The sequence below is a fragment of the Elephas maximus genome, chromosome 4 (assembly GCF_024166365.1).
Source record: "Elephas maximus indicus isolate mEleMax1 chromosome 4, mEleMax1 primary haplotype, whole genome shotgun sequence".
NCBI lineage: Eukaryota > Metazoa > Chordata > Mammalia > Proboscidea > Elephantidae > Elephas > Elephas maximus.
The window spans coordinates 108,486,256-108,514,121 of record NC_064822.1 but is presented as its reverse complement, the minus strand read 5'-3'; positions in this window follow the sequence as shown (position 1 = coordinate 108,514,121).

The following is a 27,866-nucleotide window of genomic DNA, read 5'->3' as shown; positions in this document are numbered from 1 at the left end:
AAAGCAGAAAACAATGATAATTTGATTATTTTAGCTACCCAAGCTAAACAAAATAGATGAACTGGTATGTGAACCATATTTTGTTATATTACGAGTTATCTTAGTCCTGGTTATCTCAGGGGTGTCTTTGCCAGCTTTACTAGGAGGGGTATCATAATACCCACAATTAATATCACACATTTATAAAATACTGAAAAAGATTTTTGAAATTATTTAGCTTGATGCCCTCATTTTACAGATTATAATTCTAAGATCCAGAGAGAGAAAAGGAAATGCTTTAACTAAAATTTATTAATCAATGTAGATGAGATTTTCATTTTTTAAAAAACTAGCAGGTATAATTATTTGCAAGTAAAAAAGAAAAAAAAGTTTTTAAAAACATAATTTTCAAATGAAAATTTGGAGAATTTCAGTCAAGTTACTGTAAGACCCTCGAATTCTAAGTTAAGCAAATTAGATTAGAAATTCAGGCTTCAGGAACCAAATACAAGCTTAGAATTATTTGCTTGTTTTCTTTGTTTTTAACTTAGTTTTCAAATATTTCTCAGTTTTGAATAAGTAGGTTAAAGGAGAAAATATTTTTTGCTTTATTCCTGTAAACCCTACTTTTAAAAAATTTTATTGTGTTTTAGGTGAAAGTTTACAGCGCAAATTAGTTTTTCATTCAATAATTTTATACACAAATTGTTTTGTGACGTTAGTTGCAATCCCCACAATGTGTCAGCACTCTTCCTCTTTCTCTTTCCACCCTGGGCTCTCAGTGTCCATTCATCCAGTTTTCCTGTCTCTTCCTGCCTTCTCATCTTGCTTTTGGGCAAGTGTTGCCTATTTGGTCTCATGTACTTGATTGAACTAAGAAGCACATTCATCATGTGTGTTATTGTTTCGTAGCCCTGTCTAATCTTTGGTTGAAAGGTGGACTTCAGGAGTGGCTTCAGTTCTGAGATTATGTCTGGGGGCCATAGTCTCAGGGGTTTCTCCAGTTACTGTCAGGCCAGTGAGATTGCTGGATTGTACGGTATTTCTATTTCTAGGTTTTTAAGGAGGTGCCTATCATTTTCCATAGTGGTTGTACCATTTTACATTTCTACCAGCAGTGCATAAGTTCCAATCTCCCCGCAACCTCTCTAACGTTTGTTATTTTCTGTTGGGTTTTTTTTTTCATTAGTGTCAGTAATGTTGGGGTGAGGTGGTATCTCATTGTAGTTTTGATTTGCATTTCTCTAATGGCTAATGATCATGAACATTTCCTCATGTATCTCTTAGCTTCCTGAATGTCTTTGGTGAAATGTCTGTTCATATCCTTTGCCCATTTTAGAAATTGGATTATTTGTTTTTTTGTTGTTGAGGCATTGAAATAGTCTATAGATTTTACAGGTTAGACCCTTGTTGGATATGTTGTGGCCAGAATTTTTTCCCAGTCTGTAGGTTCTCTTTTTACTCTTTTGGTGAAGTCTTTTGATGAGCATAAGTGTTTGATTTTTAGGAGCTCAGAGTTTATCTTCTGGCGTTCGCGTATTGTTAGTTACAGCTTGTATTGTATTTATACCATTTATTAGGGCTCCTAGTGTTGTTCCTATTTTTTCTTCTATAATCTTTATCATTTAAAATTTTATATTTAGGTCTTTGATCCATTTTGGGTTACTTTTTGTATACGGTTTGAGGTATGGGTCCTCTTTCATTTTTTTACAGATGAGCATCCAGTTTTGCCAGCACCATCTGTTAAAAAGACAATGCTGTGGTCAAAGTGAAGAATGACAAGAGAAATAATGGAAAAATCATTACAGAGCCTGGTCAAGTTATACTCTTTCCCACCTTGATCTTGCCTTGCCTGGGATGGTCTCTTCCTCCTCCTCATTTTCTTTCTTTATCTAAACCCTGCTCATCTTTCAAGGCCTAACTGAGGCCGCTCCTCCTCCAGGAAAACTTCCTGGTTGACTCTAGCTTCCATTAACCTGTTTTGGACACCAGGATTAATAGCCTTTGCTGCACAGGTTAGAGCATATTGAAGTTCTTAAATCCCTTGCTGCTGTTTTATGTGTTTTCCCAACTAAGTTCTAAGTCCTTTGAATAATAACAACAACAACAGTATAATGGCTTATATTTACTAAGCACTTATAATGAACTGGGTACTGTGATAATATAACTATAGATATTGTATTAATTTATCCACTTAACAACCCTATGAGGAGGTACTGTTATTATTGCCATTTTGAACATGAGAAAACTACATTAAAGCACACTTTTCAGAAAGCTAAAATAATGACTCCCACACAAATGTAAAGTGAATACGCATCAAAGATTTTACTTAACTTGTTAATCAAGGAGGAAACCACCAATTTGTTAAATGAATTTGAAGAAGAATCTAAAGAACAGACATTTAAAAGGAAATCAGGAATAATGAAGTGAATTTGCTAATGGGTGCAAAATTGGTTAGTATCTCATAGATACTAAAATGTAATCTTTAGAGCTATCTTTCCTACTGGGCAGAAACCAATTTTCTCTTTACTGGGCAAAATTCATTTATATTTCCTTTTTTTTTTTTTTTAACTATTAAGTAACATCCTTTATTTTATTTCTATTGTGCTTTAGGTGAAAGTTTACAGATCAAGTTAATTTCTCATACAAAAATTTATACACATATTGTTTTGTGACATTAGCTATAATCGCCACAATGTGACAGCACACTCCCCTTTTCCACCATGGGTTCCCTGTGTCCATTTGACCACTTTCTGTCCCTTCCTGCCTTCTCGTCCTACTTTTGGACTGGAGCTGCCCATTTGGCATCTGATATCTGATTGAACTAAGAAGCACATTCCTCACGTGTATTATTTTTGTTTTATAGCTCTGTCTAATGTTTGTGTGAAGAATGAGGTTCGGGAATGATTTCACTTCTAGGTTAACAATGCATCAGGGGGCCATAGTTTTGGGGGTTCCTCCAGTCTCTGTCAGACCATTAAGGCTGGTCTTTCTATGTGAATTTGGGTTCTGTCCTACATTTTTCTCCTGCTCTGTCCGGGACACTCTGTTGTGTTCCCTGTCAGGTCATTTATATTTCTATGACAAAAATAATTTCTATTACTATTAGTTTTTTCCAACCCATAGAACTATAAAAGAGCCTAGTAAAAACAGCCAAAGACACAGACTCCTACAGAATCGGATAACTGTGAAGGGTTCCTAGACAAAGCCTGGCATTCCATTGAAAAGACACCCAATAATCTTTTACTTATTTCAAAGTCTTTTACAATTTTTCTGGCATAGTTTGGATCTTTTATACTTCGGCATCCAGCACAATAGCTAGGGCATATTAGGTGTTTAAGAAGTACTTGCTAGTTCGTCAGTGGGAGCCCTGGTGGCACAGTGGTTAAGAACTCAGCTGCTGACCAGAAGGTCAGCAGTTCGAATCTACCAGCTGCTCCTTGGAAACCCTGTGGGGCAGTTCTACTCTGTCCTTTAGGGTTACTGTGAGTTGGAACCAACTTGATGGCAATGGTAGATTAAAAAACACAATCACATTTTTTTGCAGCACCTTCATCAAGAGGTAGGGTCTATTTTCCTACTCCTTGAATCTGGAGTGGCCTTGTGACTTGTTTTGGCTAACAAAGTTTACTAGAAGTGACGAATTTTGGCTTCTAGAGCCTAGATCTCAAGAGGTCTTGCAGATTCTACTTTTGCTCTTAGAACCTGTCCACACTGGTAAAAAACCCAGTAAGAAATTCTGCTGGAGGAGAACTGAGAAGCCCTGGCTGACAGCCCCAGGTAACTGCCAGATACATGAGTAAGGCCATCTCAGGCCAATCCGTTTCAGATGACTACAGGCACATGAGCCACTCCAGGTGAGACCAACAGATGAACTGTTCAACCGAACTCAGCTAAAATTGCAGAGTAATGAGCAGATAAATGGTTACTGTTTTAAGCCTCTAAGTTTTGGGGTGGTTTGTTATGCAACAATAGCTAAACTGATACAGTATTATTTTGTACAGTCACAGAATTTCAGCTCTGGGTGGGAATGAGCATTTCTTCCTTGGGGAGAAAAGCTACTCCCCATGACTGAATATCCTGGCCCTGCTGTCCTGCACCCCAGTTTGGCTGGGACTCCTGAACTACTCCCTGAGGGAAGCATCACTACTTGGGAATGTGGTTTGGCCTCAAACCTTCTAGGTGTCCCTGCTGTCCATTTGACAGGCTCATTATCTGCACCGGGCCTGGGGTTCACCTTATAGAAAAGTAGAAGTCAACCTTCTTCAAAAGAAGAGAGGCAATGAGCAATCAGTGTTCTTGTAGGTAGTTAACACCTGAACAAAGACACTTGAGCCCCAATTAAAGCACAAAGCTAACTCTATCATTAATATCTGCTCCCTCTCTTCCTTGAATTCCTATGACACTTTTACTTTCCAAACATCTTTCTGCTTGACGTTTTTGAATCCCACCATAGCCCAGTGAGTAAGGACAAGTGAGTAAATCTTAACCAGAGAGGTTAAGAGATATGCCTAGCATCACACAGCAGCTTAATCGTGGAGCTGGAGCCAGTGACCCAGTGCTGTCCAGAGCAGGTTCCATGTGTGGCCTTTTCACTCTGAGGACACTCAGTCCAGGATGTACCCCTTGGACATGCAACATGAATGAAGGATGATGTCAAGGAGGCAGTGTGGTATCAGGGAAAAGACCTAGGATTAGTTCTATCAGCTCTAGATCCCTACCTGTTGCCTTTGAGTTGATTTCGACTCATAGTGACCCTGTAACCACCCTATAGGACAGAGTAGAACTGCCCCATAGAGTTTCCAAGGCTGTAATTTTTAAGGATGCAAACTGCCACATCTTTGTCCTGTGGAGCAACTGACGGGTTCAAACTGCAGACTTTCTGATTAGCAGTGGACTGCTTAACCACTGTGCCACCAGTGCTCCTTGTCAGCTCTAGGACCTGTGTGATCTCGGGCAAGTCACTCAACCTCTCTATGCCTCAGTTTCCTCATTTGTAAAATGAGATTAAAGTTATATCTACCTTCATGTAAAAAAGGAATCCTTGGGTAGTGCAAATGTTTAAGTGCTCAACTACTCACCAAAAGATTGGTGGTTCGAACCCACCCAGAGGTTCCTTGGAAGATAGGCCTGGTAACCTGCTTTGGAAAGGTCACAGCCTTGAAAACCCTTTGGAGCACAATTCTACTTTGTGTATGTGAGTTGTGACTCAACAGCACCTAACATAAAAAAATTGTAAATAATGGTTCCACTGGAGTGAGGTGTGGGACTGGGCATTTGAGGTTGGAGGGAGACTTACTTTTCACTGCATAGCCTTTGTACTATTCAATTTTACAGTTATAGGGCATATATTATTCAACAATAATACTGATTAATTAATACATTTTAAATTGATAATAATTATAATCAACCAATAAGTAAAAATCATATCTAAAAAAAACTATCTTCCTTCAGTGGCATACCTAGAATATTTGATATCTCTTCCTCTAAATGACAAAATTATTTTTAAGAAATAATCATTATTTTCTTAATTTATTTTTTAGTTTTAAAGCAATTAACAACTTTAAAGAACTATTTAATTAAAAAAAATATTTTACTGTGGTCTAGGTGAAAGTTTACAAAGCAAATTAGTTTCTCATTCAACAAATTGTACACATAGTGTTCCATGACATTGGTTGGAATCTTCACTCCTGTCAACACTCTCCCCATTTCCGCCCTGGATTCCCCATTTCTTTTCGTTGGGTTTTCATCCCCCTTCCTGCCTTCTCATCTTTACTTTTGAGCAAATGTTGCCCTTTTGGTCTCGTATAACTGTCTGTTCTATGGGGCATTTTCTTTTTGGGTGTCACTGTTTATTTTATAAGCCTGTCTATTGCTTTGCTGGATGGAAGATTGTTTCCAGGAATGGCTGCAGTTCCAAGTCAGAGGGGTGTGTTAGGGCCATAGTTTCAGGGCTTCCTCCAGTCTCTTATCAGGCCAGAAGTCTGGTAACAGAGGGTCTTATTTTTATGAATTTGATTTTTTGTTCTACATTTTTCTCCCATTCTGTCTGGGACCCTCTATTGTTATCCCAGTCAGAGCAGTCAGTAGTGGTAGCTGGGCACCATCCAGTTCTTCTGGCTTTGGGGTCGTGTAGACTGTGGTGCATGTGGTCCATTGAACCTCTGGACTAGTTGCTCCCTTGAGTCTTCAGTTTTCTTCACTTTCCTTTGCTCTGAATGGGAAGAGACCAATAGTTGTATCTTAGACAGCCACTTGCAAGCTTTTAAGATCCGAGATACTACTCAACAAAGTAGGATGTAGAACATTGTTTTTATGCACTATGTTATGCCAATTAACATAGATGTCCCCCAGGTCTATGGTCCTTCGCAAAGACTATTTAATTTTAAGGACATTATTCAAAGCCAATGAAATATTTCTTATATGAACCAAAATTTGCAGTTACCAAACAAAATATTAAACCTTGCAGTTCACACTTGTGCCACAATTTTAAATTTTAAGCACAAAAATTCTATATGTTCACACAGAATGGCAGAATTGGAGCAACTCAAGTGTTACTTCTTTGTCTTTACAATCACTGTGTGTCCTGCCATTGTTTATTTGCCTTCTGCTGTTTAAACACAGAAATGTGTATACCACAAGGGCTAGAAGGGTGCATGAACAATTCTGGACTGTTATAAACTTACCCCCGAAATGAACAGGTATAGTGAAAACACTGCTGTTCCTTGTAGGATTCAATGTTCATTAAAAGATAAGTAATAAAAGTATGTTAATTTATTATTAAACTCAGCAGTAAGCATAGAAATTGTTTAGAGCTTAGACCCACAAAAGATTTTCTCAGGGAGGATTGCATTGCTGACGTTGTTGAGAATTGGCTCCGCCTGGTGATAATAAAAAAGTTTGCCTTTTAGTCAGCTCCCGGCCAGTGAACCTCAGGGTGCAGGTACCACCCGTCTGTCAGTGGAGGCTTAAGTGTTGTTGTCACGCTGAACAGGTTTCAGCGACGCTTCCAGACTAAGATGGACTAGGACAAAAGGCCTGGCGATCTACTTCTGAAAATCAACCAGTGGAAACCCTGTGGATCACAATGGTCCAATCAAAACCTGATCATGGGGATGGCACAGGACTGGACAGTGTTTCATGCTGTTGTGCATGGGGTCGCCGTGAGTGGGGGTTGACTCAACAGCAGCTAACAACAACAATATCTTGGCAGGTAGATTAGGGATAATTTATTTCAAATTTCTGGGGCAGTACCTGACACACAGTTAGCTCTCCAAGAATGGCTGTTCTGAATGAAAATAACTGATAAACTGCAACGCATGGTACAAATATTTTTTGTTGTTGTTATTAGGTGCCATCAAGTCAGTTCTGACCCATAGCGACCCTATGCACAACGGAATGAAACACTGCCTGGTCCTGTGCCATCCTCACAATCAGTGTTATGCTTGAGTTCATTGTTGCAGCCACTGTGTCAATCCATATACAAATATTAGGTGTTATTTTAAAGGACACGAACACCAGGTTAAAAATGCCACCTAACTTTTTTAAACTAATACATAGATGCATACTGATTTATGTCCTAGGTAATAAGAGAGTAAAAAACAAGGGAGCCCTGGAGAAGTTGAGAGCTAAGATGAGTGGGATTTAGATGAGAAGTGAGTCTAAGTCCACCAGCCCCTGTACTTAAAAGGAGGGGAGCAAGGAAGGGGCAGAGGAGGGCACTGACTGTAGTGACGGAATCCGCAAGTGTGGCTCTGCGAGAGACATGGAGTAAGAATGTCGACCACAGAAACATTTACTGTGAAAAATCATTGGAAAAATGGCTAGAGAAATGATTGTTGCAGTTCACCAGTTCACTTTATGATAGCAGAGAACTAAAAGCAATGTAAACACCCCAACAATACTGGCATTAATCAAAAAAACAGAAAATAATAAATGTTGGAGAGGTTGCAGGGAGACTGGAACTCTCATGCAGTGCTGGTGGACATGTAAAATGGTATCACCACTATGGAAAACCATATGGTGCCTCCTTAAAAAGTTAGAAACACCATACGATCCAGCAATCCCACTCCTACGAATATATTCTAGAGAAATAAGAGTTGTCACATGAATAAACATATATGCACACCTATGTTCATTGAAGCATTATTCACAATAGCAAAAAGATGGAAATAACCAAAGTGTCTTATCAACAGATGAATGGTAAACAAATTATGGTACATACACACAATGAAGTAGTATGTGACTATAAAGAACAATGATGAATCCTCGAAACATCTTACAAACATGGGTGAATCTGGAGGGCATTATGTTGAGTGAAATAAGTCAATTACAAAAGGATAAATATTGTATGAGGCCACTATTGTAAAGCCTCAAGAAAAGGTTTCCACACAGAAAAAAACAATCTTTGATGGTTATGGGGATGGCGGGGGGAGAGGGGGTAATCACTAAGTAGGTAGTAGACAAGTGTTAACTTTGGTGAAGGGTAAGTCAGTACACATACTGGGGAAGTCAGCACAACTTGACCAAGGAAAAGTCGTAGAAGCTTCCTAGACTCATACAAACACCTGAGGGACTGAGTTGCTGGGGCTGAGGCTTGGGGCCATAGTCTCGGAGGACGTTTAGGTCAATTGGCATAACATAGTTCATAAAGAAAATGTTCTACGTCCTACTTTAGTTAATAGCATCTGGGGTCTGAAAAGCTTGCGAGTGGCCATTTAAGATACATCTGTTGGTCTCATCCTGTCTGGAGTAAAGGGGAATGAAGAAAGCCAAAGACACGAGGAATATATTAGCCTACGGGACTAAAGGACCCCATGAACCACAGCTTCCACCAGCCTGAGCCCAGAAGAATTAGATGGTGCCTGGCTACCATCATCAACTGCTCTGATGCGGATCACAATAGAAGGTCCTGGACAGAGTGGAAGGAAAATGTAGAACAAAATTCAAATTCACAAAAAAAGACCGGATTTACTGCTCTGACAGAGTCTGGAGGAGCCCCTGAGACTATGGCCCCTGGATGCCCTGCCAACTTAGAGCTGAAGCCACTCTGGAAGCCCACTTTTCAGCCAAAGATTAGACAGGCCTATAAAACAATAGTAGACGTGAGGAACTGCTTCTTATTTCAACCAAGTATACAAGACCAAATGGGCAACTCCTGCCCAAAAGCAAGATGAGAAGGCAGGAAGCCACAGGAAAGCTGGACAAATGGACACAGGGAACCCGGGGTGAAGAGAAGGAAAGTGCTGTCGCATTGTGGGGATTGCAACCAATACCAGAGAACAATTTGTATATAAATTTTTGAACGAGAAACTAACTTGCGCTGTAAATTTTTACTTAAATCACAATAAAATTATAAAAAATAAAGTAATAGCAATGTAAACATCCAAAACTAGGGGACTGATTAAATAAATTATGCTATATCCCTTAAGGAAATACTATTGAATCCTAAAAATTAATATAGGATCTATGTAGACGACTATTGACAGGGAAGGATGTATACATTATATTAGGTGTAAAAAGGAGATTACAAAACAGTGTGTACAATTCAAATCTCACTTTTGTGCAACAGCAAAAAAAGCATATATTAAAAGACCCCAAAGGATAACTACCCAAAACACAGAGGTATTAATAAGGTTATCTCTAGGTGGAAGGAGCCTTGGTGGCACCGTGGTTAAGTGCCCAGCTGCTAACCTAAAGGTCTGTGGTTTGAACTCACCAGCCCCTGTGCGGGAAAAAGATGTGGCAGTCTGCTTCTGTAAAGATTACAACTACTGTGCTCTAGGGTTGCTATGAGTTGGAATCGACTTAATGGCAATGAGTTTGGTTTTGGTTATCTCTAGGTGGTGATACTCTGGAGGCTTAAAAAGGATCTGATTTCTGCTAATGTGTATTTTCTACAACGAATAAGGAAAAACTACGAAATTTATTTTTTTTAATTTTGTGAGAGTCAGATGGGCAGAGATCAAAGATCGTTTGAGGGCCACATGCTTGACATTCACATTGTCAATTCCCTGACTCCTAGACCACGGTTATTTTGCCACTCGATCCACACCTCTAGTGTGACCCTACAGAATGGACTTCAAGCATGGATGGTGCTCTGAATGGGATTTAACGTCCATTGGTGTTGCTTGACCTCCAAGAGACCCTGATTTTATGAACCCAGTCTTGGGGGGAGGACGTGGTGAATAAATTATTAGCAGATTCGGCCACACAGTGGCGCTATAAGCCAGAAAATCAAAGCCCAGCATAGTAGCGCCCTGTTAGACTGGAATAACGTTCTCTGCACCTAGCAGCCACCAGGGGACAGAGGAAGGTTTAGAGGCACAGTGCTTCTGCAGGGCCAGCTGGAGTCGCCAGTCAACAGTGCTACCAGCTGTCATTCAATAAAACAGATCGTTATAATGATGAAGTGCTAGGAACAAAACAGAACGACTCAAACAGGTGCAGATCTTGGAGTTAAATGCTTAAAGCGACAGCTCAGCGTACCTGTGCAACCTCATCCTCTGGCCCTCCCCTATTCCTACCATACTTCTTTGTGTTCTAAGCCTCACCCACTTACCACGTCTTGTCCTTCTCGTCCTCCATCCTCCCTTCTTCACATTTACTGAGAGCCTTCTGGGTACCAGGCACTGCCCCAGGAGCCGAGCATTTAGCCAGAGCCTGGGAAGGCAAGGGAAAGAGCCCTGAGAATGAGGTGGGAAGGAGCTAAGTGAGGAGGAGTGTGTGTGTGTGTGTGGTGAATGTGTGAAGTGTGACTGGCAGACAGGACCGCAGTCCAGGGTCCTTGGACTGCAAAAGTGTGACTGGTTAAAAGAACCAAGAGAAGGCCAGTGTGGCTGAAGGCTGGGCAACGAGAGAGAGATTGGAAGTGATGAGGCTGGAGAGAATCAGGGACCTGACCATGTATGTAAATTGAACATTTTCCTAGACCATTGAAGGGTTCTAAGGAGGGGAGGCACATGATGAGGTTTGTATTTTAAGAAGTCAGGGTGGCTGGTGTGTAGAGCAAGGCTGGGGGCCACTAATGGCCGTGGGAAACCACTCAGGAAGGTGTTGCAATAGTACAGATGAGAGATGGCTGCAGTCTGGACACAGGGCTGTAGATGGGTATATTTGGAAGTAGACAGTAATTCACTAGATGTGGGGAGGGGTGCGAGAGGGAGTTGTCAAAAATTCCCAGGTTTCTGGCTCAGACAATCGAATGGATGGTGTGTCATTTACTAAAATGAGCAATAATTAACCATTCAGTTTTGAACCAGTTATATTTGAGATGCCCAAGAGACGTGCCTACCACATGTCTGTCAGTTTGCCGTACTCTGGTGGCTTGTATGTTGCTGTGATGCTGGAAGCTATGCCACTGGTAGTTCACATACCAGCAGGGTGGCCCATGGTGGACAGGTTTCAACAGAGCTTCCAAATAAAGACAGACTACGAAGAAAGGCCTGGTTATCTACTTCCAAAAATTACCCAGTGAAAGCCCCATGGATCACAACAGAATATTTCCTGGTACGGTGCTGGAAGATGAGCCCTTAGTTTGGAGCATAGTAGCTGCAATAATGAACTCAAATATACCAATGATCAAGAAGATGGCCCAGGGCCAGGCAACCTTTGGTTCTGTTATACGTAAGGTTTCTATGAGTTGGAGCCTGCGGCAACTAACAACGGTTACAACGACAAAGAGATGTACAAATGGAGGTGTTAAGTAGAAAGTCTCATACACTGTTCTGGAGCTCAGAAGAAAGGTCTGGGTTGGGCATCTGCATTTGGAAGCCTTTGGTTTATGGAAGATGCAGTTAAAGCCATGGCAATGATGAGATGACCCAAGAAAATAGTACATAGTGGTAAGGGAAGAGAGTCTAGGACCCAGCCCTCAGCAACGTCAACATTTATAGATCAGGTAAAGGAGAGTGAGCTGGAAAAAAGACATTGAGAAGCTACACCTGGAGTTGGAGGACAACTTGAAGAGAGTGAGGTGTCAAGGAAGCCAGGGAAAGAAAGTGTTTCAAGGAGAGACTGTTCAGCTGCTGAAAGCTAAGAGGCAAGGAATATAAGAATGTAAAGTGTCACTAATTTTCACAGTGCAGAAGTCTCTGGGGACCTTGGCAAGTGCAGCTTCAGTGGAGTGTGCTGGAGAGTGAATGCGGGTAAGGAAGGGCAGAGCCTATGTGTAGACAGGTTGTGTGTAGACAACTCTTTCAAGAATAATGTGACCTATGAAGGGGAACAGAGCAAGGAAAGGAGTTTTAGGGGGATGGTGGTATAGGGAGTTTGTTTTCAGGTGGGTAATACTAAAATAAGGAGCCATGGTGGTGAAATGGTTAAGCACTTGACTGCTAACCAAAAGGTTGGTAGTTCAGACACACCCAGCAGCTTCAAGGGAAAAAGACCTGGCAATCTGCTTCCATAAAGATTATAGCCAAGAAAACCCTTTGGGGCAATTCTACTCTGTCATATGAGCTGTGAGTCGAAACTGACTCGATGGCACCCAACAACAATATTAAAACAGAGTCCCTAGGTTTTGCAAAGCATTATCAGCAGCTTGGCTGCTAACCGAAAGGTTGGAGGTTTGAGTCCACCCAGAGGTTCCTTGAAAGAAAAGCCTGGTGATCTACTTCTGAAAAATCAGCTATTGAAAACCCTGTGGAGCACAGTTCTACTCTGACACATGCAGGGTTGTCGCCACCAGTTGGAATCAACTCAGTGGCCACTGGTACTAGTACTGGAACACATCTGAACACCAATGGGAAGGATCTAGCAGACAGGGAGTGAAAGTGATGTCAGAGAGTGAGCGAACAACTGATGGTACAAGGGAGGGATGCCCAGCTTTTCCTCTGCCTTCAATCCCTGTCCTTTCTGCATTGCCCACTCCCCTTCTGCTCATCCTTCAAGGACTAGCTCAAATGTCACTGCTTCTCTGAGACCTTGCTTAGTCTTCCAAGACAAAACTTTGTCTCTGCCCCCTCACAGCATGTTTCCAGATCTATTATAGCTTTTATTCTGTATTATTGAGGGTAGAGACCACCACAGAAGTACCTGTACCCCAGCTGGCAGACTGACTAAGAGAATTGGCGAATTCTTCCAGTGGCTATTTCTGCCGTTTTTCTTTTTCTGCAGGAGTGGAGCCCTGCCACATCCCTGACCCTCTCACATTGTCCTCCAAGGAATCCAGCTTAAAGGATAACCTGATGTAGATGAAGAAACATAAAATGGAGACAGAACCCCTGCTCGTATCTGTCCACCCACACAGCAGGAGGTCAGAGGTGAGGGGAGCAGGACTGGTGGGCGAGTAACGGTGGGGAAAGATGCCTGAATTCCTTTCTCCCAGCACTGTGCTAGAATTCTCAGGTATTCTCTAATTAAGATGAGAAGAAACAGGACGGGCACTTTGGAATGTAAACATGAGATAAGACAGGCCTCCCCTTCCTCCCCAAGAAGTTTCCATTCTCTTTCTTCTTGGATGAATGCCACATTCTTTCCCATGAATTAGTTTCTGTTCTCTTTAGCCCCTGAAGTTTGCCCTCTTCCTTGGGGGGATGAACCTTTGCCTCCTAAATTCTTCCCATCCCCCCCTTCCTCAATCCTTGCCTCCACCTTTGGGTCTCTCTTTGGATCCTTTGTGGTTTCCTCATTTTATACAGGGCCTATGTTTCTGAACTTGGAGGGGACCTCAGTTACGGGCTGGGAGTTTTGACCCCTGCTCTGGCTTTTCTCTCATCTCCTTTAGGAAGGTTGAGCAGGAACAATCATATTGTACCAATATAGCGCAATGCCGGCCAATCTATGAGGCCAGATATCCAAGTACTGAAAGAACAATCTGGATGAGTGGTGCTAATAGAAGGGGTCCAGAGGAGGAGAGACCACCAGCAGCCAGTGGCAGAGTTAGGGGAAGGCTTCAGGGAGGAGGTATAATTTGCACTGAGCCTTGAGGGAGGTATGGGCTGTAGGAAGTGGAGAAGTGGGGAGAACCCCTGCCAGGGGGCTCATTTATGAAGTGTTGTTTGGGACCAGTTCAGATGGAGCAGAGGGTTTATAGAGGGGAGAGATTGGAGAGTTAAGTAGGGAGACAGTTGGGTTGAGTGGTTAGGGATGGAATGCAGGGCTACAGAAATCAGATTTAACACTTTCAACAATGGGAAACCATCAAAGGTGTTTACAGTGGTGGGGGAGTAGTGATGGGGGACAGTGGGGATTATAGATAATTCTGGAAGCAAAGTGTGGATGCTGAGCAGGGTGGAGACATGAGGGCCACATACTCTCCTGTCTCTCCACTCCTTGCCCTCAGCTGTTGCCACTGTCCCAGAGAATCCAGAGGACCTGGAGTGAAGATCCAGTATGTGAGGGACTCAGGAAGCCATGAGAGATACCACCACTCCCAGTCAGTCATCTGATGTCTGGGGATTCTCCAGATATGTGTCCATGCTTAGCCAAGGGTTCCATCCACAATGGGGCTCTGGCCTCAAAGCCTTCCCTTCTTCTGGGTAGCACAGGATAGGATGAACTGTTCTAGGCCAGAGGGCCTGGGACCATCCTTGGGCTTGGAAGGATTCAGTTCACTGCATGCCACCGGGCTTCTCCACGCTCCACCTCAGCCCAGCTGGGGAAGGTGGGATTAGAGAGTGAAGAAGTGGGAGGACAGAAATTCAGGAGCAAAGAGGATGGTTTGGAATGAGCTCACCGGGCTATGACAGCCCAGAAGCTCAGCCCACTCACAGACACCTCTGAGAGTACCTCCTTTCCTTCCTTGTGATTCTCAGACCCAGGCTTCGTTGCCCTCTCCTCTTGGACAAGTCAGGTCCCAGGAGAGAAGAGTGCACCCCAGCGCAGACCTGTACTTATTCCTAGGGTTTGAGAGAGTGCAAGGGGTCATACATGATCTCAGAGACAGGGGGATGGAGTCAATTACTTCTCTAAGATTGTTCTGGGGTGGGGGGCATTGGCTGGCTGTGTTAAATATAGGCCTCTCTCTGGAAAGCTGGGATTGAGCCATTCGGAGCTACTACTAGAGGAAAGGAGATAAAATTTAGCAGGAATGCTAGGATCCCAGACCCTTGAGTTTTTGTTCGCCCCTTCTCTTTGTCCCAGGGCAGGCCACTTGTCTTTCTTCATGTCCTAGATCCACCCACCCACCCCATTTCTCCTTCTGGCCAGGGCTGGAAAGCTGGGGGATGCTGGACTCAGCTCTGAGCTTGGTGCAGGGGAGCTAACTGCAGTCGCCTCTTATCTTGGGGGGTATAACCTGGCCCGTCTGTGCCTCAGGGACCAGAGATGCCTGCTTTAAATTAAATCAGTGCCCCCACCTCCATGATCCCTGGATGCCCTTCAAAAATGGCCTCTTTTTTAAGGGGAGTTCTCCATGGATGAAGGCAAATGACTCTCCAAGTCCTCACTCATGGTGCTTCCATCTCCACTCCCTGTTCCCTATCCTTTACCCACATTCCACTCATCTATCAGCATGATGGCCACCTCCTCCAGGAAGCGCTCTCCCCCTGCTTCTTTCCCTGCTTGGTCCTCCTCTGTAATTCTTGACACATCACACAACTCTGATAAAGAAGACCTCGCTCAGCTTTGGTCCTTTGTGGTTTCCCTTGAAGAGTCTGGCTGGTGTTTGGCCAACCACACTTTAGACTCCTTAAGGGCAGGGCAGGGCAGGGGCCGCATCTCCGCTTGGTGTCTGGTGGTACTGTGTGAAGAATCGGAGGAAAGAGGTGTGTGTGTATATGTATGTGAGTGTGTTTTAGACAGAGAGAGAAATGGAGGGCAGAAATGACCAGCTGAAGAGAGGAGTGAGGACATGGACTTCTCCCCAATCCCCTGCCAGCCCTTATTGCCACTAACTCCACATTGATTATGTTCTGCTATTTGGTGCATAATTTGTGTTTTGTATATTATATGTATAGATGACCATAACTTCCCCTTCCTTAATAGGTAGTGCCCATTACATCCAGGTGCCTAGAGAACATTTCTGCCCCCCTCCCCCCTTGTTCACTGGGACTTGGGTTTCTCTCCTGCTGTCTTATAGACCTGCTGCAAGAGTGACATTAGTTGGACCCACTTGATAAATTGTCTAACACTCTGCAAGTCTGAAGCCTCTCTTGTGGTTGAGTTTATGGAATCACAGACCCTCTGGGCAGGAGGGGACTGGATGGTCATCTGCTCTGACTTCCTACCTAATTCGCATACCCCAGGCTGCCCCACTGTGGAAAGGATGAGAATTGTCCAGCTTCTGCTCTGGAGACAGAGGACCTGCTAACCAGGAGGCAGGCAGCTCATCTGATGGCAAGAGAGCACCTTAAAAAAAGTTTCTTTTTTTTTTAAAAAAAAAAACCTTAGAAAGCCCTCTATTGGAGCAGAAGCCTGCCTCCTCTGACTCCCACATTTTGGTCTGGTTGTACCCCTGAGAGTCACAAAGACTAGGTCTAATTTATCTTCTCCTAAATGATGGCTCTCTAGATCTTTGACATCTAGAACATTACAGCCATAAATGGACCTAGAGGTGATCTAGGCCAAACCTACATGTTATAGGTTTTGATGAGGAAACCTGGGCCCAGCAAGGAAAGAACATTGTCAAAGTCACACAGTGAGTGAGTAGCAGAGCCTGACTGGGCCCAGTCTCCTGACACCGCCCAGGGCACCTTCTTTAGGCTTCTGGACCTCTTTTTCTGCACACCAAACTCTCCTCTCCTCTGAAATCTTCCTTTCATTTGCTCAGCCCAGTTTAGATCTCAATTTTATGTGCACGTTCTGCCTCTCCTTGAGTTCAGACCATAATTTAAACATCATCTTGCCCACAGAGGCCTAGCACAGTACAAGGTGGTCAAGAAATATTTACCAGATGAAGGAACAGTAAAAGTAGCCTAAACCCCTGAGTTCCTTAAGCATACTACACACTTCATTTCCATTGATCTTTACACTGTGCTCTGAGGTAGGCACCTGGAATCAAACACATTACTATTTCTGCAGTGAATATATGAATAGTCACACACAGTGGGATATATAAAAGCTGTAAATAGCCTGGGTGGTTCAAAAGGTTAGTGCATTAGGCTGCTGACTGAAAGGTTGGGAGTTCGAGCCCACCCAGAAGTACCTCAGAAGAAAGGCCTGGTGATCTACTTCCAAAAAATTAGTCCCTGAAAACTCTGTGGAGCACAGTTTTACTCCGACACATATGGGGTCACCATGAGTCGAAGTTGGCTCAATAGCAACTGTTTTTTTAAATAAACCAGTCTCATGCCATGTTTTGTGTGTGAATTGCTAATAACTTTTGGTTTTCAGAGCTTTCTGGATTTTGAAATTGTGGATAAGGGATTAACCATTACTATATAGCCTTTTAAGGGCGATTTTGTATTAGTTGGTGGAAGCTTGAACGAATCAGAGAACCTGCTGGGAAGGGCTGTGCTGAGGTGATAGGAGGCCTGGGAGTAGATGGCAGATGAGAGAGAGCTCCAGGGAGTCCCAGGGAGGCTCTGATTTGACTAGGGCTGTGACCTTTCAGCCACTCTTGGCCCTGCCAACAGAGGGATCTGATGCCCTCAGCCCTGGGGAGCACAACATGGCTAGATGTGGTGCCAGACAGGGCTCAAGGCTGTGCCAAGGTGGGCAGTGGGCCTTGGAGATCCAGGCTGGGACAAACCATGTTCTGCAGGCAGGATGTCACCTCCTTATCTAGGCCTGGTGCCCGGGGGTAGCTGGAGGGTTGGCATCCCTGATACTAGACAAGACCCTTTTGTTGGTGCTTTGGCTCAGCTCAGCCCCACTGCCTGTTCTGCCAGCTCGAGGTTATCTCCCTGGTGATTTATTGCCTGAAACGTGGCATCTGCCACCCACACAATCTTGCCTCTGCTACAGCCAAGAACAAAGATTCAGATTCTCTAGGACTCTTCATTTAACTTAAGCAAAGCCAATGCTCATGTATTTATTGAGTACTTACTGCTAGGCACATAGTTGAGCCTTGGGGACTTTGTTCTCATTGTTCCCTCATCTGGAGGGCACACTATCCCAGCTACCCAAGTCCTAGCATCCCTTAGATTGCCCTTATGCCATGAACACCTGTGGCATTTGCTGCCAGTACCATTCCTTAGCTCTGAAGTAACCGTCTGACCTTTCTTATATCCTTGTCTTATTTTCGTTGCTTGAATTTTTGAGTGCTCTGTGTTTCAAATTAATTAGTTTTTTATGACTGAGGGTTTGGGCCTGGGTCCAAGCTACCCTACTAGTAGGCACCTGCCCCTCCTTCCTTGAACATGTGTGGAATTTAGGAGGGACCCCAGGGGAAGGACTGGAAAGCCCTTCAAAGGGGAGGTGGAAGATGGTGCCTACAGCCTAGAAACACATCTGCACTGGGCTTTCTGAAAAAAATGACAGTAAGATTTACAGTTTTAGCATCTTCCCATTACAAATGTTATTTACGTGACTGAGGGAGACTGTATAGTTTCTATACCTTGACAATTTAAAAAATGGTAGCCGTTGCCTTACAAGAGTCTAGTATTCATTCAAAATGCATTAATATTTATTCCATGGGCTTTGTAACGCAGGATTTTCCTCTGGCTAGAATAACTTAGGTTGGGGCCTGTCTGGAGGTCCCTTAAAGTGGTGGAGGGGCACAGGCTGAAAAAGTTCAATTGTTCTCCCATTAGATTGTTTTTGGGACAAGGAGGAGACATAAAGGGAGAAAGAGGCCTACAATATCTTCAAAGATCTCTCTACTCTCCTTATCCCTCCCTCACTTGGTTGTTCTGCGTACAGAGTCCGATCCTAGTAGATTATTTGCTCATTCACTCGTTCAAATGCTTGTGAGAAGTGGACACATGAGACTATGTTGGCATCTCCTGCCTGGAGTGGGGATGAGAGCCCAGAGGGGGCCAGAAGCTACCCAAATGGACACGAGGAGAGAGAGTGGAGGGAAGAACTGTGCTGTCTCATAGGAAGGAGAGCAATTAGGAGCGTATGGCAAGATGTATGTAAATTTTTGTATGAGAGACTGACCTGATTTGTAAACTTTCGCTTAAAGCACAATAAAAATTAATTAAAAAAAAAATGCTTGTGAGAGCTGATTGTTAGATTCAGGAATTTTGCTTGGTAGTGTAAACCACTGGTAGGTTGAAATTGGCCATGGTGGGAATATTTGCCCCCTGGTAACTGGATAATATTATATCAGGGCTTTTTTTTGGGGGGGGGGGTAAAAAAAAATCACTATTGATGACTTACCATGTGTTGGAAATGTGCTAAATAGCAGGGGTACAAGAGTGAGGAAGACAGACCCAGTCTTTGCCCACAGAGAGCTTACAGTCTAGAGTCGCACTGTCCAATAAAGTAGCCACTAGCCATCCTGTGGCTATTTAAATTTACTGAAATTAGATAAAAATGAATTAAAAATTCATTTCCTCATTCACGCTAGCTATATTTCAAGTGCCCAGTAGCCACCTGTGGCTAGTGGCTACCATGCTAAACAGCACAGACATAAAACTTTCCATTATAGCAGAAAGCTCTAGTAGATGGTGCTGCGTGGAGACGGAGAAGGGGAAAGAGGAAGAGGTAAGCCAGATGGGTCATATATCCAGCCAGACTAGACCTTCGAGACAATAGAACCAAGTGCTCTGAACTGGTGGCTTTTAAACATTTTTTTTTTTATGAAAATTCATAGAATTAAAAGAAATATATATCGATTCATGAAAACAGGTAGCAGTATTTACCCTTACCACATAGGATGCACTCTGATCTAGTCTATCCTACCCTATTCTTTTTTTTTTATTAAATAATTTTTATTGTGCTTTAAGTGAAAGTTTACAAATCAAGTCAGTCTGTCACATATAAGCTTATATGCACCTTACTACATACTCCCATTTACTCTCCCCCTAATGAGTCAGCCCACTCCCTTCTTCCAGTCTCTCCTTCTGTGACCGTTTTGCCAGTTTCTAACCCTCTCTGCCCTCCCATCTCCCCTCCAGACAGGAGATGCCAATACAGTCTCAAGTGTCCAGCTGATACAAGTAGCTCACTCTTCATCAGCATCTCTCTCCAGCCCATTGTACAGTCTCTTCCATGTCTGATGAGTAGTCTTCGGGAATGGTTCCTGTCCTGGGCCAACAGAAGGTTTGGGAACTATGACTGCCGGGATTCTTCTAGTCTCAGTCAGACCATTAAGTCTTGTCTTTTTATAAGAATTTGGGTTCTGCATCCCACTGTTCTCCTGCTCCCTCAGGGTTTCTCTGTTGTGCTCTCTGTCAGGGCAGTCATCAGTTGTGGCTGGGCACCATCTAGTTCTTCTGGTTTCAGGATGATTAAGTCTCTAGTTCATGTGGCCCTTTCTGTCTCGGGCTCATAGTTATTGTGTGACCTTGGTGTTCTTCATTCTCCTTTGATCCAGGTGGGTTGAGACCAATTGATGCATCTTAGATGGCTGCTTGTTAGCCTTTAAGACCCCAGACACCACAGTTCAAAGTGGGATGCAGAATGTTATCATAACAGAGTTTATTATGCCAATTGACTTAGAAGTCCCCTTAAGCCATAGTCCCCAAACCCCCGCCCTTGCTCCGCTGACCTTCGAAGCATTCAGTTTATCCTGGAAACTTCTTTGCTTTTCGTCCAGTCCAGTTGAACTGACCTTTCGTGTATTGAGTATTGTCCTTCCCTTCACCTAAAGTAGTTCTTATCTACTAACTAATCAGTAAATAACCCTCTTCCCCCTCCCCCCTCCCCGCCTCGTAACCACAAAAGAATGTGTTCTTCTCAGTTTATACTATTTCTTAAGAACTTATAATAGTGGTCTTGTACAGTATTTGTCCTTTTGCCTCTGACTAATTTCACTCAGCATAATGCCTTCCAGGTTCCTCCATGTTATGAAATGTTTCACAGATTCGTCACTGTTCTTTATAGAAGCGTAGTAGTCCATTGTGTGAATATACCATAGTTTATTTAACCATTCATCTGTTGATGGACACCTTGGTTGCTTCCAGCTTTTTGCTATTGTAAACAGAGCTGCAATAAACATGGGTGTGCATTTATCTGTTCGTGTGAAGGCTCTTATTTCTCTAGGGTGTCCTACCCTATTCTATCCATTTTATTAAAATATATTCATATGCTGGTTAGCCAATTCTTTCAGTCACAGTTTGAGAAATACTGCTTTAGACATTAGCATGGGGATTTGCGGGGACAAGGTGATGGGGTAGAGAAGAGTAGAGTGATGGAGCTCGGGAAGGCTTCCTGGAAGAGACTGCAGCAACTTTTGGAAGGAGAAGAGGGAAAGGGTAGTGTAAATCCCACAAAGGGAACTAATTTGGGGTGGAGGACTCAGGCCACAAGGGGCTGAAAGTTCACTCCCCACACCTGGGTGGCTTCAAAGCTTCTGCCTTTCTCTTCTCTCACCCACCCTCGCCTCCCCAGTCCTTTCATCTGGCCCTGAGTGTAAATCATTAGCTCTAGCAATGGACAAAAACAGGGCTCAAACACAGGCATGTGTGGGAAAGGCCTAGAAGAAGCTCAACAATGTAAACGAAGGTCTTCAGATCTCAAGGGGGTGCGTGATGGAGAAAGGTCAGCCCATCTGGCAGGGGCCCACTTGACCCTACTGCCCAGAGGGAAGAGCCCTGTATGTTAGGCTCAGGGAATCCCAGGGGCCTCATGGTCTTTCAAAAGTTCACTCTAAATTCCTCCTGCTGCAGCATCAGCCACTTCATCACGTTCTGACCAGGGTCCCCAGGGAGACCACAGAGACCTGGGAATCACTGTAGTTCTAATTTCCTTGAGATGTTCCTGTGAAGAAGATTGATTCTCCAGCTCATTTACAGGCTGTAGGGCTCATTCCTGGGCAGGTGGGGTCAAGGCCAGCAGTGGAGCTGAACTATTACACAGTGCTTGAGGCTCCCTTTACACATGGCAGGAGAAAAATAATAATCACTCACATATGAGATCTTGTGGAAGATGGCTCTGTGTAATTCTAGTGGGCAGAGCTGGGTCTAGAAGATTAGGAGGAGGAGGATTTCAGTTCAGAAGAAGGAGCAATAATGTTCTAGTAACAGAGAGTCCAGCGGGGGCTGCACTGTCTTAAAGCCTTAACACAGAGGCTAGATATCAGGAGGGTGACAAAGAGGATTACTGCCCTGGGAGGCCAAATTTGAGCCATTCATTCATTTAGTCAACACTTTTATTGAGCACCTATTATGTGCCAAGCACTGAGCTAAGTGCCGAGGTCACATTTGAGGCAAAGCAGACAAAAACCCCTGATATGGGTGGTGGGTGAGGGCAGGAAGACAGACAAGACTTGCAAGGCCTCCCATAATTCCAAGATTGTAGGATGTATGGAACCATTCGGAACTTCATGACTCACTCCCACCTGCATTATTTCACAGGTGACTCACAACTACCCTTAAAATAGGTAGGGCAAGGCAGATCAAGGTCTTACACCTAAAAAATGTGTACTCGAGAAAGGAATTTCTCATTTATTTCACATATGAAGAAACTGAGGCTTAGAGGGTGACTAACTCAAGGTCAGAAAGGTTTTGACAGGCCTGGGACTTCCCACCTTTTCCACTCTGGTGGGTGACCCAGACCAGGTGGGGCCAAAACACCCCTCTCTTTACCTCCCTTCACCAAGGAGAGTTGAGGCTTTCCCCAGGGGTGGGAGTAGGGCCCTGGGCTAGGGTGAGGGGACTGTCTGGATGAGAGGTCTTGAACAGCACTCTTCTCATCTCTGATAACCAGCGGGTATAACTGGATTCATTCGTCTCATATACATGTAAAAGCTGGACAGTGAATAAGAAGACCAAGGAAGAATTGATGCCTTTGAAGTATGGTGTTGGTGAAGAATATTGAATATACCATGAACTGCCAGAAGAATGAACAAATCTGTCTTGGAAGAAGTACAGCCAGAATGCTCCTTAGATAAGGATGGCAAGACCTTGGCTCACATATTTTGTACATGTTATCAGGAGGGACCAGTCCCTGGAGAAGGACATCACGCTTGGTAGAATGGAGAGTCAGTGAAAAAGAGACCCTTAACGAAATGGATTGACACAGTGGCTGCAGCAATGGGCTTAAACACAGTAATGGTTGTGAGCATGAGGCAGGACTAGGCAGTGTTTTGTTCTGTTGTACATTTTGTTGCTATGAGCTGGAACTGACTTGATGGCACCTAACAACAACAACAACATAAATTGAAAGGAGGCCTTTCAGGGAGGGAAGGGGCAGAGACAGTCATGGCACTTGGGAAGAAGACATTGGAATCCTGGTGCTTAACTGACTTATAGCACTTAACTATATCCTAAAAGCTTCACATGAACTAATTTTTAATTTTCTCAACAACCCCAAGTAGTACGCATTATTTTTAGCCTTATTTTAGGAATGAGGAAACTATGGCACAAAGAAGTTAAGAAACTTGCCCAAGGTCACCCAAACTAGCGAGTGGCTCGCCTGGGGTTTGCGCCCAGGCAGTCTGGTTCAAAGTCTGCCTGTCAGACACCTTGGCTTCGGGCACTGCTGGGTCTGGAGCCCCTTACTCCCTCCCCACCTCCCTCAGCGGGTCGCTGCCACACTCGATTCAAATCCCACCGGAGAAGGGGCCACCTGGAAGCTGTCTTCCACGGTAGGCGTGGCTAAGGGAGAGAAGGAATTGGAAGATAAAGAAGCTTTGTGTCGAGGTGAGATTCCCCTTAAAGCCACAGCCCAGGGCAACCAGATGGGGGCGCGAGCAGGAGCGGAGAGCAGGCACCAAAACCCGGGACGGAGGGACAGCACGGGGCTAATTTGGCCCAGGGCGACGCGGACGGGGCGTCAAGGCGGGTCCCCCCTCAAAGACCTTGCTCTGGAGTCGAGGGAGCAGCCTACCGCTTCAGCGCCGCTGTCTAGGGTCGTTACCTGAGCAAACCGCGTGCGGCAGCCACATTCCTTTCCCCGCCCCCCCTTCCCTCCGCCCCCCCTTCCCTCCGCCGCGTCCTCAGACCCCCGGAACTGGGCTGAGAGTGGGCCCGGGAAGGCCCTGCCGCATCTCGCCACCCGCGAGGCCCCGTGGAGTCACTGGATGGCACCTGGCTGTCCCCGGAGCTCCCGGCTCGGCGCCTACGACTGCTTCACAGCCCCGGGGGCTCAAGGGCTCTCCCGCCCTTTCCGAGGCCCCGCCGTTGCTGAGCCCAGGACCCTGGGCAGGGTCTCTGCATCCCCCGCTGTCTTTTCCCCAGCAGTCACTGACTGGAAAAGACTCCTGGTTTCCAGTTGTCCTGGGAACTCTGGGAACACACAGGTCACCTGCCACGTCCCCTCAGCCTCCTCAGATAATAGGGGAGAGTGTTTTTCTATCATCACCCTCAAGGGTAACAATCTTGGGATGTGTGTGTTGGGGGTGGAGTGGGGATTTTGGGGGAAAATGCAAAACAGCTCAGCGTCCTTAGCTATCAGAGAGATGTAAATCAAAACCACCATTAGATACCATTTCACTCCCACAAGAATGGCTAAGATTAAAAACACAGAAAATCACAAATGTTGGTGAGGATGTGGGGAAATTGGAACCCTTACACATTGCTGCTGGAAATGCAAAATGATACAGCCCTTGTAGAAAACATTGTGGTAGCTCCTCAAAAAACTAAATAACAGAACTACCATATTACCCAGCAATTCTGCTCCTTGGTATATGCCCCAAAAACTTGAAAACAGAGATTCAAACAAAGACAATGTTCACTGCAGCACTATTCACAATAGCCAAAAGGTGGGAACAAATGCCCGTCAACAGATAAATGGATAAACAAAATGTACATACATACACTGAAATACTACTCAGCCAGTAGGAGAAATGATGTCTTGATACATGCTACAATATGGATGGAGCTGGAAGACTTCATACTGAGTGAAATAAGTCAATCACAAAAGGGCAGATATTGTTTGACTTCCCTTGTATAAAAAGACAAATGCATAGAGAACAAAGTTTATTAGTGGTTACCAGGCGCAGGAGGGAAGGGGGAAGGGGGAGTTAACAGTGATGGAAATATCACATTGATTTGGGGGAGGGTTGCACAGCTGATTATTGTAATTGCTGTCAATAAGTTCTACATCTGCAAAAAGTTGAATTGCAACAGTTGTGTGATAGATATATTTACAACAACTAAAAAATAAAATAAAGTAAGAGTAACTGCTGAGGCTGCTTATAAATAGCCAAAAACCTAATGGGGCTTGGTGTCTTGGTTTGGAGGTTTAGGGTCATGATTTCGTGGGACATCCCAGTTAATTGGCCTAATAACGTGTTTAGTGCTTCTGTTGTATGTCTTAGTTTGTTGCGTAGTGCCTGGGGTCTTAAAAGCTTGCAAGTGGCCATCCAGGGAAAACCACTGGTCTCTATTCACCTAGAGCAACAGAGGAAGGAGAGTCAGGAATAGAAGGAGGATATAGAATGTGTGGCTAATTGCCTCCCTTAAGAACTGCCTTCCTTGCCATGAGACCAGAAGAACTGGATGGTGCCTGGCTACCATTACTGATCAAAGATTCTTTAGAGGAATCCTGATCAAAAGGGGGAAAACACAGATCAGAATTTTAAATTCTCATGACTCCAGACTTCCTGGAGCCATGAAGTCTGGATGAGCCCCTGAAACTATTGCCATAAGATAATCTTTAAACCTTAAACCAAAAATATTCCCTGAAATCTTATAACCAAACTATACCTTAGCTTGTTGTTGTTGTTAGGTGCTGTCAAGTCGGTTCTGACGCATAGTGACCCTAGGTACAACAGAAGGAAACACTTCCTGGTCCTACACCATCCTCACACAATCATTGTTATGCTTGAGCCCATTGTTGTCAATTCACCTTGTGGAGGGTCTTCCTCTTTTTCACTGACCCTCTACTCTACCAAGCATGATGTACTTGGTCCCTCCTGATAACATGTACAAAATATGTGAGCTGAAGTCTCCCAATCTTTGCTTCTAATGTGCATTCTGGCAGTACTTCTTCCCAGACATATTTGTACATTCTTCTGGCAGTCCATGGTATACTCAGTATTCTTCTCCAACACCATAATTCAAAGGTATCAATTCTTCTTCTGCCTTCCTTATTCACTGTCCAGCTTTCACATGCATATGAGGTGATTGAAAACACCATGGCTTGGGTCAGGAGCACCTTAGTCCTAAAGGTGACGTTTTTTGCTTTTTAACACTTTAAAGAGATTTTTTGCAGCAGATTTGTCCAATGCAATGCATCACTTGATTTTTTTTATTGTGTTTTAAATGAAGATTTATAGAGCAAATTAGTTTCTAATTAAACAATTAACACACATATTGTTTTATGACATTGGTTGCCAACTCCATAACACGACAGCACTCTCCCCTTCTTGACTTTGGGTTCCCAGTTACCAGCTTTCCTGTCCCGTCCTGCCCTCTCGACCTTGCTCCTGGGCTGGTATGCCCATTTAGTCTGGTTTTGTTTTATGGGCCTTTCTAATCTTTGGCTGAAGAGTGAACCTCAGGAGTGACTTGAGTACTGAGTTAAAAGGGTGTCCGAGGGCCATACCCTTGGGGTTTCTCTAGTCTCAGTCAGAACAGTAAGTCTAGCCTTTTTTTAAGTTAGTATACATATTGTTTTATGATGTTGGTTAACAACCCCCCGACATGTCAACACTCTCCCTTCTCAACCTTGGGTTCCCTATTACCAGCTTTCCTGTCCCCTCCTGCCATCTAGTCCTTGCCCCAGGGCTGGTGTGCCCCTTTAGTCTTGTTTTGTTTTATGGGCCTGTCCAATCTTTGGCTGAAGGGTGAACCCCAGGAGTGACTTCATTACTGAGCTGAAAGGGTGTCTAGAGGCCATATTCTCAGGGTTTCTCCAGTCTCTGTCAGACCAGCAAGTCTTTTGAGTAAGAATTTTGTTCTGCATTTTTCTCCAGCTCTCTCTGGGACCCTCTATTGTGATCCCTGCCAAAGCAGTCAGTGGTGGTAGCAGGGTACCATCCAGTTGTACTGAACTCAGTCTTTTGGAGGCCGTAGTAGATGTGGTCCATTAGTCCTTTGGACTAATGTTTCCCTTGTATCTTTAGTTTTCTTCATTCTTCCTTGTTCCTGAACGGGTGAGACCAGTGAAGTATCCTAGATGGCTGCTCACAGGATTTTAAGATCCCACGTCTGGTCTTTTTTTTTTTGTGAGTTAGAATTTTGTTCTACATTTTTCTCCTACTCTGTCCCAGACCCTCTATTGTGATCCCTGTCAGCGCAGTTGGTTGTGCTGGACTCAGTCTGGTGGAGGCTATGGTATGGGTTGATTTCTTGACTGTTGCTTCCGTGGGCATTGATTGCGGATCCAAGTAAAATTAAATCCTTGACAACTTCAGTCTTTTCTCTGTTTATTATAATGTTGCTTATTGGTTCAGTTGTGAGGATTTTTTTTTTTTTATGCTGAGATGCAATCCATACCAAAGGCTGTGGCCTTTGATGTTCATCGGTAAGTGCTTCAAGTCTTCTTCACTTTCAGCAAGCAAGGTTGTGTCATCTGCATACTGCAGATGTGTTAATGAGTCTTCTTTTAATCCTGATGCTGTGTTCTTCTTCACATAGTCCACTTTCTCAGATTTCTTGCTCAGCATACAGACTGAATATGTGTGGTGAAAAGAACAACCCTGATGTACACTTTTCTTAACTTTAAACTACACAGTATCTCCTTGTTCTGTTCAAAGGTCTGCTTCTTGGTCTAAGTACAGGTTCCTCATGAGCATAATTAAGTGTTCTGGAATTCCCATTCTTCGCAACGTTATCCATAATTTGTTATGATCCACACAGTTGAATGTCTTGCATAGTCAGTAAAACACAGGTAAACATCTTTCTGGTATTCTCCACTTTTAGTCATGATCCAGCTGACATCAGCAATGATATCCCTTGTTACATATCCTCTTCTGAATATGGCTTGAATTTCTGGAAGTTCCCTGTTGA